General features: G+C 40.7%; 1 pseudogene; it reads right to left on the bottom strand.

The window, feature by feature from the left end:
• Positions 1–2,297: 2,297 nt before the first annotated feature.
• LOC113242940 (ADP/ATP translocase 2-like) lies at positions 2,298–3,214 on the bottom strand (annotated as a pseudogene).
• Between the last annotated feature and the right edge of the window lie 9,042 nt (positions 3,215–12,256).

Raw genomic sequence — 12,256 nt, 5'->3', positions numbered from 1 at the left:
CTGTGCTGTTAAGGGGCTAGTCTGGCCTGGGACAGGTTTGTAGTTGGCAGTCAGACCAGATGGTTGCCCTCAGCCCATTTGCCAGGACTGTAGTCACACTGATCGGCAGCGTACTCTCTGCATTGCCAGCTATAAAGTTTGGCTTCTGAGACTACAGGCACACTGGTGTGTGTGGTTGTCTTCTCTCCCCAGAGCAGGCGTCACTTTGGAATGGTGCTGGTCCCTGCTGGGGCTGTTTAGAGGGTGTGTTGGGCAGTAGCTGCTTTGGAAGGATTCCTGCTGAGTGGGGCAGGTTGGTTGGGGGCAGATCCTCAGGAGAGCTCGAGGGTGGGACAGGTGATGCTATCAAGGCAGGTGCAGAGTGTTCCTGCTGGTTCCTGAAAGTGTCCTGCTATCTAGGATGGGGGGTGTTGTGCGGGAAGAGGGCGAGAAATGGTGTCCACCAGCTTTTTTTTTTTTTTTTTTTTTAATTCTTGGAGAAGTCTCCTAAAGATCCCTGACCCTCCAGGGCACATTCTGAGATTGGTAAATAAATCTTCATGTCACCCCAGGCACTTTTCAAACTGCTGCTTCTATCCTCTAGCTCAGCAGGCTTGTTCTGCTGTATCTCTTAGGGTGGAGACTCGGTTTCCTACTGCCTCTGGCTGTCCCAGAGCTGAGCATGCTCATTTTTATTTTATTTTATTTTATTTTATTTTTTTTAAGATTTTATTTATTTGACAGAGATAGAGACAGCCAGCGAGAGAGGGAACACAAGCAGGGGGAGTGGGAGAGGAAGAAGCAGGCTCCCAGCAGAGGAGCCCGATGTGGGACTCGATCCCGGAACGCCGGGATCACACCCTGAGCCGAAGGCAGATGTTTTAAAGACTGCGCTACCCAGGTGCCCCTAAGCATGCTCATTTTTAAAGTGCCTGGGATTAAGCTCCACTGACTGTAAAAAGTCAGGGAGTTAAGCCCCACTGGTTTTCAAAGCCAAATGTCACGGGGACTTATCTTCCTAGTGAGGTCTCCCGTGTCTGGGGCACCTGCTGTGGGATCTGTTTTTCTCCCTTCTCTGTGCTTATGGTGTCCCTGCTGTTTGTGATTAGTCTCGCTGGGGGGTTGCAACTGCGTTTCTACCCCTCCTACCATTTGTCATGTGGCCTCCTCTCTGTTACTAACTTTGGACAGTCTGTTCTGCCCATCTTTGGGTCCTTTTCTGGGCTATCTACACTGATGTGGCAGATATCTCCGTGTATCCGTGGGATGCGTAAGCTAAGGCGCCTCTTACTCTGCCATCTTCCCCGCATCGCCAATTATTCTTCTATTTGCCTTTTGATAAAATCTGATCGCTTTCAGAAGGTTACTTCACTTTTTAAAAATCTTAGTTCTCTAGGTAAATTATTTCTCTATTCCTATTCTCCAAGCCCTTTATTCTTTCTTTCATCTGGTCTGCCTTGTTGCCAATGCTCTCTATTGCATTATTCACCTCATTCACTGATTTAATCAGCTCTAGAATTTACTTGGTTCTTTCTTACAGTCTATTTGGTAAAGAACTTCTGCTCATTAACTTTGTTACTGAATTCACTGAATTGTCTGAGAATTCCTGCAGCTCGTTCAGTTTCTGTATAACAACGATTTTAATTCTGTATGAGTTCTGTCACAGTATTCCATGCCTTTGTGTTTGGTTGCTGGAGAATTGTCATTTTCTTTTTTAATATTAATTCCAGTGTAATTAACATACAATATTAGTTTCAGGTGTACAATATAGCGATTCAGCAATTCTATGCATGACTCAGTGCTCATCACGGTAAGCGTGCTCCTAATCTCTTCACCTATTTTACCCATGCCCTCACCCACCTCCCCTCTGGTAACCATCAGTTTGTTCTTTTGTTCCTCTGTAGGTAAGTGTCCGGTTTTTTCTTTTTTTCTTTATTTGTTTTGTTTCTTAAATTTCACATATAAGTGAAATCATCCAGTACTTTTTCTGACTGACTGACTTCACTTAGCTTTATTTGTCTGGATCCATCCATGTTGTTCCGCATGGCAAGGTTTCATTCTTTTCATTTTGTTTATATTTCAGGTATTTTTCATTTCTTCAAACTTATTTATCAGGAGTGACTGAAATGAAAAATATAATTGAGTCCCATCATCATGGAAATGGCTTTAAGAGAAAACTGGTCAGATGAATATTATTGCTTCCCATTTTCAACCAGCAAATTGTTTCCATTAATAAACAGACAGCCAACAGTCTATCAAGAATGCTCAAGATATGTTATATAATAAAATATGCCTTTTCAAAGGTGTTCGGGGGGGAACTAGGAAATAACTTGTCTGATGAAATCAAGAAGTTCACATAAGACAAGCACAAAAGCACCGCCCAGGCCTCTGAGAACATTGGACCACGCGCCCTTGAAAATAAAAGCTGTGGCTCTTTCCTTGCAAGCAGTCTTCCTCCAGCAGCCCAGTGTGCTTGTGTACAGGGTGTCAATTCTTTTACATCCTGACTGCATCACCATACAGTGATGAACAACGTCAAATGGATAGGAAGTCGACACAGCAACCACCGTGACAGATCGTGCGATCATTCAGCTGACAGAGACGTGCATCTTCTTGGGATCGCGAAGCATTCCCTTTGTAGGGTATAGATTCTGAAGTAGGCCTCTGCTTGATAGATGATAATACCCTGCACCGACCATTAAAGCCTTGGTACGGGTTCTCACTCCCATCAGATTTGTAGATCTTAACCAGGTGGTCACTGAGGCCTCTGAATTCCCTTTCAGCTCCAGCTTTACCCACTTTGTCCATCAGCTGCCGGACGGGTATGAGTAAAATCGAGAGGATACACAGAACACAAGGATGCGGCCCCAGCGGCACCACCTGTTGCCAGATTCCCTGCAAAGCAGCACCAAAACTAGGTTCTCTTGTCCACACCACCCGGAAAGATCTGCTTGTATGTCTTTGAAGGCACAGTTAAGAGCCCAAGTGGGGAAGTATCAGATGACCTGGGCCAGGTTAGCATGCCAGAAGGACAGGACGCCCTGCTCCTTGGATATATGAACCCTGCAGTCTGTAATGCCCTTGTATTGCTTATCTGAGGATTTGCTTGCTGCCGTGTTGCACCTGTAGCAGCAGCCTGACCCACTCCGTAGGCACGGCTTCAGTCCTGGGAGGTGGCCGCAGGCACTCCACCCACCAGGAAGTCCTTGGCAAAGGACACAGTGGCATCTGTCATGTTGCAAGGAAAGGGGAGGTGGGCAATGGTGGGACTGTGGTAGGAACCAGCTGGGACTCTGGAGCCCTGGGCTCATTCTTTCTTATGACTCAGTTATATTCCATTGTGTGTGTGTGTGTGTGTGTGTACACACACCACACCATCTTTATCCACTCATCTATTGAGGGATACTTGGGTTGCTTCCATAATCTGGCTCTCGTGAATAATGCTGCAATAAACATAGGAGTGCACGTGTCTTCTCAAATTAGTGTTTTTGTATTCTTTGGGTAAATACCCAGTAGTGAAATTGCTGGGTCATATAGTAATTCTATTTTTATTTTTTTAATGTGGGTTTTTCTCCAGGTTTATTGGGAAATAATTGATATACATCACTGTACAAGTTTAAGGTATACAGTGTGAAGGTTCGGTTTACATATATTGTGAAATGATTATCGTATTATGTTCAGCTAACATCCATCCTATCATATATAGATACAGTAAAAGAAAGAAAAAAAATTTCCCTGTGATTCGAACTCTTAGGATTGGGGTGCCTGGGTGGTTCAGTCATTAAGCATCTGCCTTCGGCTCAGGTCATGATCCCAGGGTCCTGGGATCGAGCCCCGCATCGGGCTCCCTGCTCAGTGGGAAGCCTGCTTCTCCCTCTCCCTCTCCCCCTGCTTGTGTTTTCTCTCTCGCTACCTCTCTCTCTCTCAAATAAATAAAAACTTTTAAAAAGAACTCTTAGGATTTACTCTCTTAACTTTCTTATATATAATACAGCAGTATGAGCTAGAGTCCTCATGTTGTACCTTGTATCTCCAGTACCGACTTACAACTGGAAATTTGTAACTTTTGACTCCCTTGCTCCAATTCCCCCTCCCCGCACCCTCGACCTCAGGTAACCACATGTTTGATTTCTTTTCCTATGAGGAGTTTTTGTTGTTGTTTAAGATTTCACATGTAAGTGAGATCATACAGGATTTTTTAAAATTATTGTTTAAATCATGATAAATGTATTCTTTAATCCCCATCAGCTATTTCTTCCATTCTCCCCTCCACCACCTCCTTTCTGGTAACCATCAGTTTGTTATCTTGGGTTAAGAGTCTGTTTCTTGGTTTGTCTCTTTTTCCTTTGCTCATTTGTTTCATTAAACTGCACATATAAGTGAGCTCATATGGTATTTGTCTTTCTCTGCCTTATTTCACTCAGCATTATACTCTCTAGCTCTATCCGTGTTGTTGCAAATGGAAATACTGCATTTTTTATGACTGAATAATATTCCACTGTAAATATATACCACATCTTTATCCATTTATCTATCGATGGATGCTTGGGCTGCTTCCATAGTTTGGGTATTGTAAATAACGCTGCAATAAACAAAGGGGTACATGTATCCCCTTGAATTAGCGCTTTTGTATTTGGGGGTAAATATCCAGTAATGTGATTACCGGATCATAGGGTAGCTCTAATTTTTAATTTGAGGAGTCTCCATTCTGTTTTCCTCAGAGGCTGCACCAGTTTGCGTTCCTATCAGCAGTGCCCAAAGTTCATTTTTCTCCACATCTTGGCCAATGCTGTTGTTTCGTTCTTTGGTCATTCTAACGGGTGTGAGGTGATATCTCACTGTGGTTTGATCTGTATTTCTCTTATGAATGATGTTGGGCAACTTTTCATGTGTCTGTTGGCCATCTGGATGTCTTCTGCCCATTTTTTAATTGAATTATTTGCTTTTGGGGTGTTGAGTTGTATTAGCTATTAATATATTTTGGATACTAACCCTTTCTCAAATATGTCATCTGTAAATATCTCCTCCCATTCAGTAGGTTGCCTTTTAATTTTGTTGATTCTTTCCTTTGCTGTGCAAAAACATTTTATTTTGTCGTAGTCTCAATAGTTTATTTTTGCCTTTATTTCTCTTGCCTCAGGAGACATAGCTAAAAAAAAAAAAAAAGGCACTATGGCTGATGTCAAAGAAATCATTCCTGTGCACTCCTCAAGGATTTTTGTAATTCGGGGTGTCGCATTTAGATCTTTAATCCATTCGAGTTTATTTTTGTGTATGAGGAAAGAAACCAGTCCAGTTTCATTCTTTTACACGTACCCATTCAGTTTTCCCAACACCATTTGTTGAAGAGATTGTCTCTTTCCTGTTAATATCATTCCTCCTTTGTCAAAGATTGACCATATCATCATGTGTTTATTTCTGGGTTTTCTGTTCCATTGATCTATGTATCTATTCTTATGCCAGCACCATACTATGATGATTACTACTGCTTTGTAATATACCTTGAAATCTGGAATCGTGATGCCTCTAGTTTTTCTTTTTCAAGGTTGCTTTGGCTATTTGAGGTCTTTTGTGGTTCCATACAATTTTAGGATTGTTTGTTCTAGTTCTGTGGAAAATGTTGTTGGTATTTCGAAAGGGATTGCACTAAATGTGTAGATTGCTTTGGGTAGTAAAGACATTTTAACACGATTCGTTCTTCCAATCCATGAGCATAGGATGTCATTCCATTTCTTTGCATTATCTCAATTTTTTTCATCATTGTTTTATAGTTTTCAGAGTACAAGTCTTTCACGTCTTTAAGTTTATTCCTAGATATTTTATTGGTTTTGGTGCAGTTGTAAATGGGATTGTTTTCTTAATTGCACTTTCTGCTACTTCATTAATAGTGTATAGGAATACAACCGATTTCTATACATTGAGTTTTGTATCCTGCAACTTTACTGAATTCATTTATCAGTTATAGTCGTTTTTTGAAGTATTTAAGGTTTTCTATATATATAGCACCCTTCATCTACAAATAGAATTTTTCTTTTTCCTCACCAACTTGGATGACTTATTTCTTTATGTTGTCTAATTACCATGGCTAGAACTTTGAGTACCATGCTGGATAAATGGTAAGAGGGGACATCCCTGTCTTGTTCCTGGCATTATGGGACAAGCTCTCTTTTTTGCCATTGAGTATAATGTTGGCTATAGGTTTTTCATATAACGCCTTTATTATCTTGAGGTATGTTCCCACTAGAGCTACTTGGCAGAGGGTTGTTTTTTTTTTTTAATAAAAATGGATGTTGTACTTTGTCCAATGCTTTTTCTATATCTATTGAAATGATGATATGGTTTTTATCCTTTCTCTTACTGATGTGAGGTATCGTGTTGATTGTTGCAAATAATGAACCACCCTGCATCCCACTTGATCGTGGTGTGTGATTTTTTTTAAGTGTGTTGTTGGGTTTGGCTTGCTAATTTTTTATAGTTGAATAAAAGTTATTTTATTCTATTAAGATATTCCATAAGGTGCACAGCTTCCAACCCCAGACCTCTCTATTATCTATACCACCAGGTACAATGATTCTTCCTGAATAAATCTGCATCAGTAAAGTGGTAAATCAGGATGCGTTTAAAACAATGAAATGAAAAAATCAGAGAAATCTTAGTAGAAAACGTGACAGGCCAAGTCTTACCAGATTGGCTTCCTGACCTCATTTCCATCTCTGATGGGAAGCACTGCTCCTTGTTCGCGGGCGCTGGGACACCACCGGCTCAGGCTTCAGCTGGGTTGGCAAGTCCAGGCAGGAGCGCCCCTTGTGCGGTTGGTGCGTGTGTCCCCACATTCTTGTCCAAATACTACTTTGTATTCTGTTTAATGCCTTTACTAGCATGGAAGTGATACTCTGCACTTTGTGTGTGTGTGGTTGCACTGAGGACTACAATACGCATCTTTTATTTATTTATTTAGTGACTCATCATACAGTACATCATTAGTTTTTGATGTAAAGTTCCATGATTCATTATTTGCACATAACACCCAGTGCTCCGTGCAATACGTGCCCTCCTTAATACCCATCACTGGCCTATCCCAGTCCCCCACGCCCCTCCCCTCTGAAGCCCTCAGTTTGTTTCCCAGAGTCCATAGTCTGTTGTGGTCCATTCCCCATTCTGTTTACCCCCCCTTCATTCTTCCCTTCCTTCTCCTACCGATCTCCCTGCTATTTCTTATGTTCCATAAATGAGTGAAACCATATGATAATTGTCTTTTTCTACTTGACTTATTTCACTTAACATAATCTCCTCCAGTCCCGTCCATGTTGCTGCAAATGTTGGGTAATCGTTCTTTCTGCTGGCTGAATAATATTCCATTGTATATATGGACCGCATCTTCTTAATCGAAGGGCATCTTGGCTCCTTCCACAATTTAGCTATTGTGGACAATGCTGTTATGAACATTGGGGTGCATATGGCCCTTCTCTTCACTCCATCTGTATCTTTGGGGTAAATACCCAGGAGTGCAATGGCTGGATCATAGGGTAACTCTATTTTTAACTTTTTAAGGGACCTCCACACTGTTTTCCAAAGTGGCTGTTCCAACTTGCATTCCCACCAACAGTGTAGGAGGGATCCCCTTTCTCCACATCCTCTCCAACATTTGTTGTTTCTTGCCTTGTCAATTTTTGCCATTCAAACTGGCGTAAGGTGGTATCTCAATGTGGTTTTGATTTGAATTTCTCTGATGGCTAATGATTTTGGGTTTTTTTTCATAATATTTTTTATTATATTATGTTATTCACCATACACTACATCCCTGGTTTTTGATGTAAAGTTCTATGATTCATTAGTTGCATATAATACCCAGTGCACCATGCAATATGTGCCCTCCTTACTACCCACAAATGATTTTGAACATTTTTTCATGTGTCTGTTAACCATTTGTATGTCTTCATTGGAAAAGTGGCTGTTCATATCTTCCGCCCATTTTTTTTTTAAAGATTTTATTCATTTATTTGACAGAGACAGCCAGCGAGAGAGGGAACACAAGCAGGGGAGTGGGAGAGGAAGAAGCAGGCTCATAGCGGAGGAGCCTGATGTGGGGCTCGATCCCGGAACGCCGGGATCATGCCCTGAGCCAAAGGCAGACGCTTAACCGCTGTGCCACCCAGGCACCCCCCGCCCATTTTTTGATTTGATTATTTGTTTCTCGTGTGTTCAGTTTGAGAAGTTCTTTGTAGATCTTAGATACCAGTCTTTTATCTGTACTGTCGTTTGCAAATATCTTCTCCCATTCCGTGGTTTCCCTTAGTTTTATTGACTGTTTCCTCTGTAGTACAAAAGCTTTTATCTTGATGAAGTCCCAAAGGTTCATTTTTTTTTTCTTTTGTTTCCCTTGCCTTTGGAGATGTGTCATGAAAGAAGTTGCAATGGCTGATGTCAAAGAGGTTACAGCCTATGTTCTCCTCTAGGATTTTGATGGATTCCTGTCTCACATTGAGGTCTTTCATCCATTTGGAGTTTATCTTTGTGTATGGTGTGAGAGAGTGGTCAAGTGTCATTCTTTTGCATGTAGCTGTCCAATTTTCCCGCACCATTTATTGAAGAGACTGTCTTTTTTCCACCGGATGTTTTTTCCTGCTTTATCAAAGATTAGTTGCCCAAAGAGCCGGGGGTCCATTTCTGGGTTCTCTATTCTGTTCCATTGGTCTATGTGTCTGTTTTTGTGCCAGTACCATGCTGTCTTTGTGATCACAGCTTTGTAGTACAACTCGAAATCCGGCATTGTGATGCCCCCAGCTTTGTTTTTCCTTTTCAACAGTTCCTTGGTGATTTGGGGCCTTTTCTGGTTCCATACAAATTTAAGGACTATTTGTTCCAGCTCTTTGAAAAATGTCCTCGGTATTTTGATCGGCATATCATTGAAAGTGTAGATTGCTCTGCGTAGCATGGACATTTTAACTATGTTAATTCTTCCGATCCATGAGCATGGAATATTTTTCCATCTTTTTGTGTCTTCCTCAATGTCTTTCAAGAGTGATTTATAGTTTCTAGAATATAGGTCCTTTAGGTCTCTGGTTAATTCCAAGGTAATGTATGGTTTTTGGTGCTATCGTAAAAGGGATGGATTCCCTAATTTCTCTTTCTTCAGTCTCATTATTCGTGTATAGAAATGCAACTGATTTCTGAGCATTGATTTTGTATCCCACCACATTACTGAATTGCTCTATAACTTCTAATAGTTTGGGGGTGGATTCTTTTGGGTTTTCCATATAGAGTATCATGTCATCTGCGAAGAGAGACATTTTGACTTCTTCTTTGCCAATTTGGATACCTTTTATCCCTTTTTGTTGTCTGATTGCTGTTGCAAGGACTTCTAGTACTATGTTGAATAATAGTGGCGAGAGTGGGCATCCTTGTCGTGCTCCTGATCTTAAGGAAAGGCTTCCAGCTTTTCCCCATTGAGAATGATATTTGCTGTAGGCTTTTCATAGATGGTTTTTATGAGATTGAGGAATGTACCCTCTATCCCTACACTCTGAAGTGTTTTAATCAGGAAAGGATGCTGTATTTTGTCAAATGCTTTTTCTGCATCAATTGAGAGGATCATATGGTTCCTGAGTCTTTTCTTGTTGATATGATGTATCGCGCTGATCGATTTGCGAATGTTGAACCACGCTTGCATCCCAGGGATGAATCCCACTTGGTCATGATGGATAATCCTTTTAATGTACTGTTAGATTCTATTAGCCAGGATCTTGTTGAGGATTTTGGCATCCATATTCATTAGGGAAATCGGTCTATAATTCTTTTTGATGGGGTCTTTGCCTGGTTTGGGGATCAAGGTAATATTGGCCACATAGAATGAGTTTGGTAGCTTTCCTTCTGTTTCTATTTATTGAAATAGCTTTAGGAGAATAGGTATTATTTCTTCTTTGAATGTTTGGTAGAATTCCCCCGGAAAACCGTCCGGGCCTAGAGTTTTGTTATTTGGAAGGTTGTTTATCACTGACTCAATCTCTTCATAATTAATTGGCCTGTTTAAAAAATCAATTTCTTTCTGTTTCAGTCTTGGTAGTTTATAGGTTTCCAGGAAGGATTCCATCTCTTCCAGATTGCTTAATTTATTGGCATATAGCTGTTGATAAACGTTTCTAATAATCCTTCCAATTTCATTGGTGTTGGTCGTGACCTCTCCCTTTTCATTCATGATTTTATTAATTTGGGTCCTTTCTCTATTCTTTTGGATAAGTCTTGCCAGTGATCTTTCAATTTTATTGATTCTCTCATAGAACCAGCTTCTAGTTCTGTTGATCTGCTCTACTCTACTCCTAGTTTCTAATTCATTGATTTCTGCTCTAATCTTGGTCAACTGCTTCCTCGTGAGTGGATTAGGCCTGTCCCTCTGTTGCTGTTCCAGCTTCTTGAGGTGAGAATATAAAAACCGCATGTTAGATGTTTCTATTCTTTTGAGCGAGGCTTGGATGGCTATGTATTTCCCCTTTAGGACTGCCTTTGCAGTATCCCATAGGTTTTGGACCGTTGTGTTTTCATTCTTGTTGGTCTCTATAAATTGTTTAAATTGATTTTTGATTTCCCGGTTTATTGAGTCATTCCTGAGCAGGATGGTTATTAGTCTCCAAGTGTTTGAGTTTCTCCAAATTTTTCCTTGTGGTTGAGTTCCAATTTCAGAGCTTTGTGGTCTGAGAATATGCAGGGAATAATTTCAGTCTTTTGGTTTCGGTTGAGACCTGTTTTGTGACCCAGAACATGGTCTATTCTTGAGAATGTTCCATGGGCATTAGAATAGAATGAGTATTCTTTGGTTCTGGGGTGTAGTGTTCTATATATATCTATGAGGTCCAACTTGTCGAGTATGGCATTCAAAGCTCTTGTTTCTATGTTGGTTTTCTACTCCGGTGATCTGTCTTTTGCTGATAGTGGAGTGTTGAGGTCCCCTACTATTAACATATTTTTATCTGTATGTCTCTTTATTCTGGTTAAGAGTTGGCTTGTGTATCTTGCTGCTCCCCTGGTGGGGGCATATATATTTATAATTGTCATATCTACTTGTTGGATACATCCTTTAAGAACAACATAGTGCCCTTCTGTATCTCTAACTACAGTCTTTAGTTTAAAATCCAATCTGTCTGTTATGAGAATTCCTACCCCAGCTTTCTTTTGAGGTCCATTGGCATGAAAGATGGTATTCCATCCCTTTACTTTCAGTCTGAATGTATCTTTAGGTTCAAAATGAGTCTCTTATAGACAGCAAATGGATGGGTCAAGTCTTTTTATCCAATCTGCAACCCTGTGGCATTTTATGGGAGCATTTAGGCCATTTACATTGAGACTGATTATTGACAGATATGATTTTAATGATGCCATGCTGCCAGTAAAGTCTTTGTTTCTATAGATTGTGACTTTCTGTTCTGTATCACTCTTGGGGCCTTTTTACTTTTATAGAACCCCCCTTAATATCTCCTGTAGGGCTGGTTTCGTGGGTACGAAATTGGTCAATGGCGATTCTGGAAGGTCTTTATTTCTCCATCCATTCTGAATGATAGCCTTGCTGGATAAAGGATCCTTGGCTGCATGTTTTTCTCTGAAAGAGCTTGAAAAATGCCCCTCCAACCCTTTCTCTCATTCCAGGTCTATGTAGACAGGTCTGATGTAATTCTGATGCCTTTGCCTTGGTACATGAGAAATTTCTTTGCCCTGGCTGCTTTCAATACTGTATCCTTGGATCTAATATGTGCAAATTGCACTATGACGTGACGTGGCATAGGTTTGTCGTAGTTGAGCTTGGGAGGGGTCCTCTCTGCCTCTTGTACCCGAATGTTTGTTTCCCTTGCTAGATTAGGGAAGTTTTCAGCTACAATTTGTTCAAATATCTCTTCTAGACCTCTGTTTTTCTCCACCCCCTCGGGGATGCTGATGATTCTGACATTGGAACGTTTCATTGAGTCAGTAATCTCCCATAAGCTACATTCTTGAGCGTGGATTTTTTTGAGTCCAGATTCTATTTTAGCTTTGTCTTCTACTAACCCATCCTCCAATTCACTGATACGTTCTTCTGCCTCATTCACCCTGGCCGTCAGAGCCTCTAGTTTTGACTGCATTTGGCTCATAGAATTTTTAATTTCTGCCAGATTCGCTCTCATTTCCACCCTTAGAGATTCTATATTCTCATTAACATTTTCGTTAATACTTTTTCAAGTCTACACATCATCTTGACCATTGTTACTCTGAATTCCATTTCTGATAATTTGGTTACATCCATATCCATCAG

This window comes from Ursus arctos, unplaced genomic scaffold, assembly GCF_023065955.2.
Source record: "Ursus arctos isolate Adak ecotype North America unplaced genomic scaffold, UrsArc2.0 scaffold_14, whole genome shotgun sequence".
Taxonomy (NCBI): domain Eukaryota; kingdom Metazoa; phylum Chordata; class Mammalia; order Carnivora; family Ursidae; genus Ursus; species Ursus arctos.
This window is presented reverse-complemented; position numbering and strand designations above follow the sequence as displayed.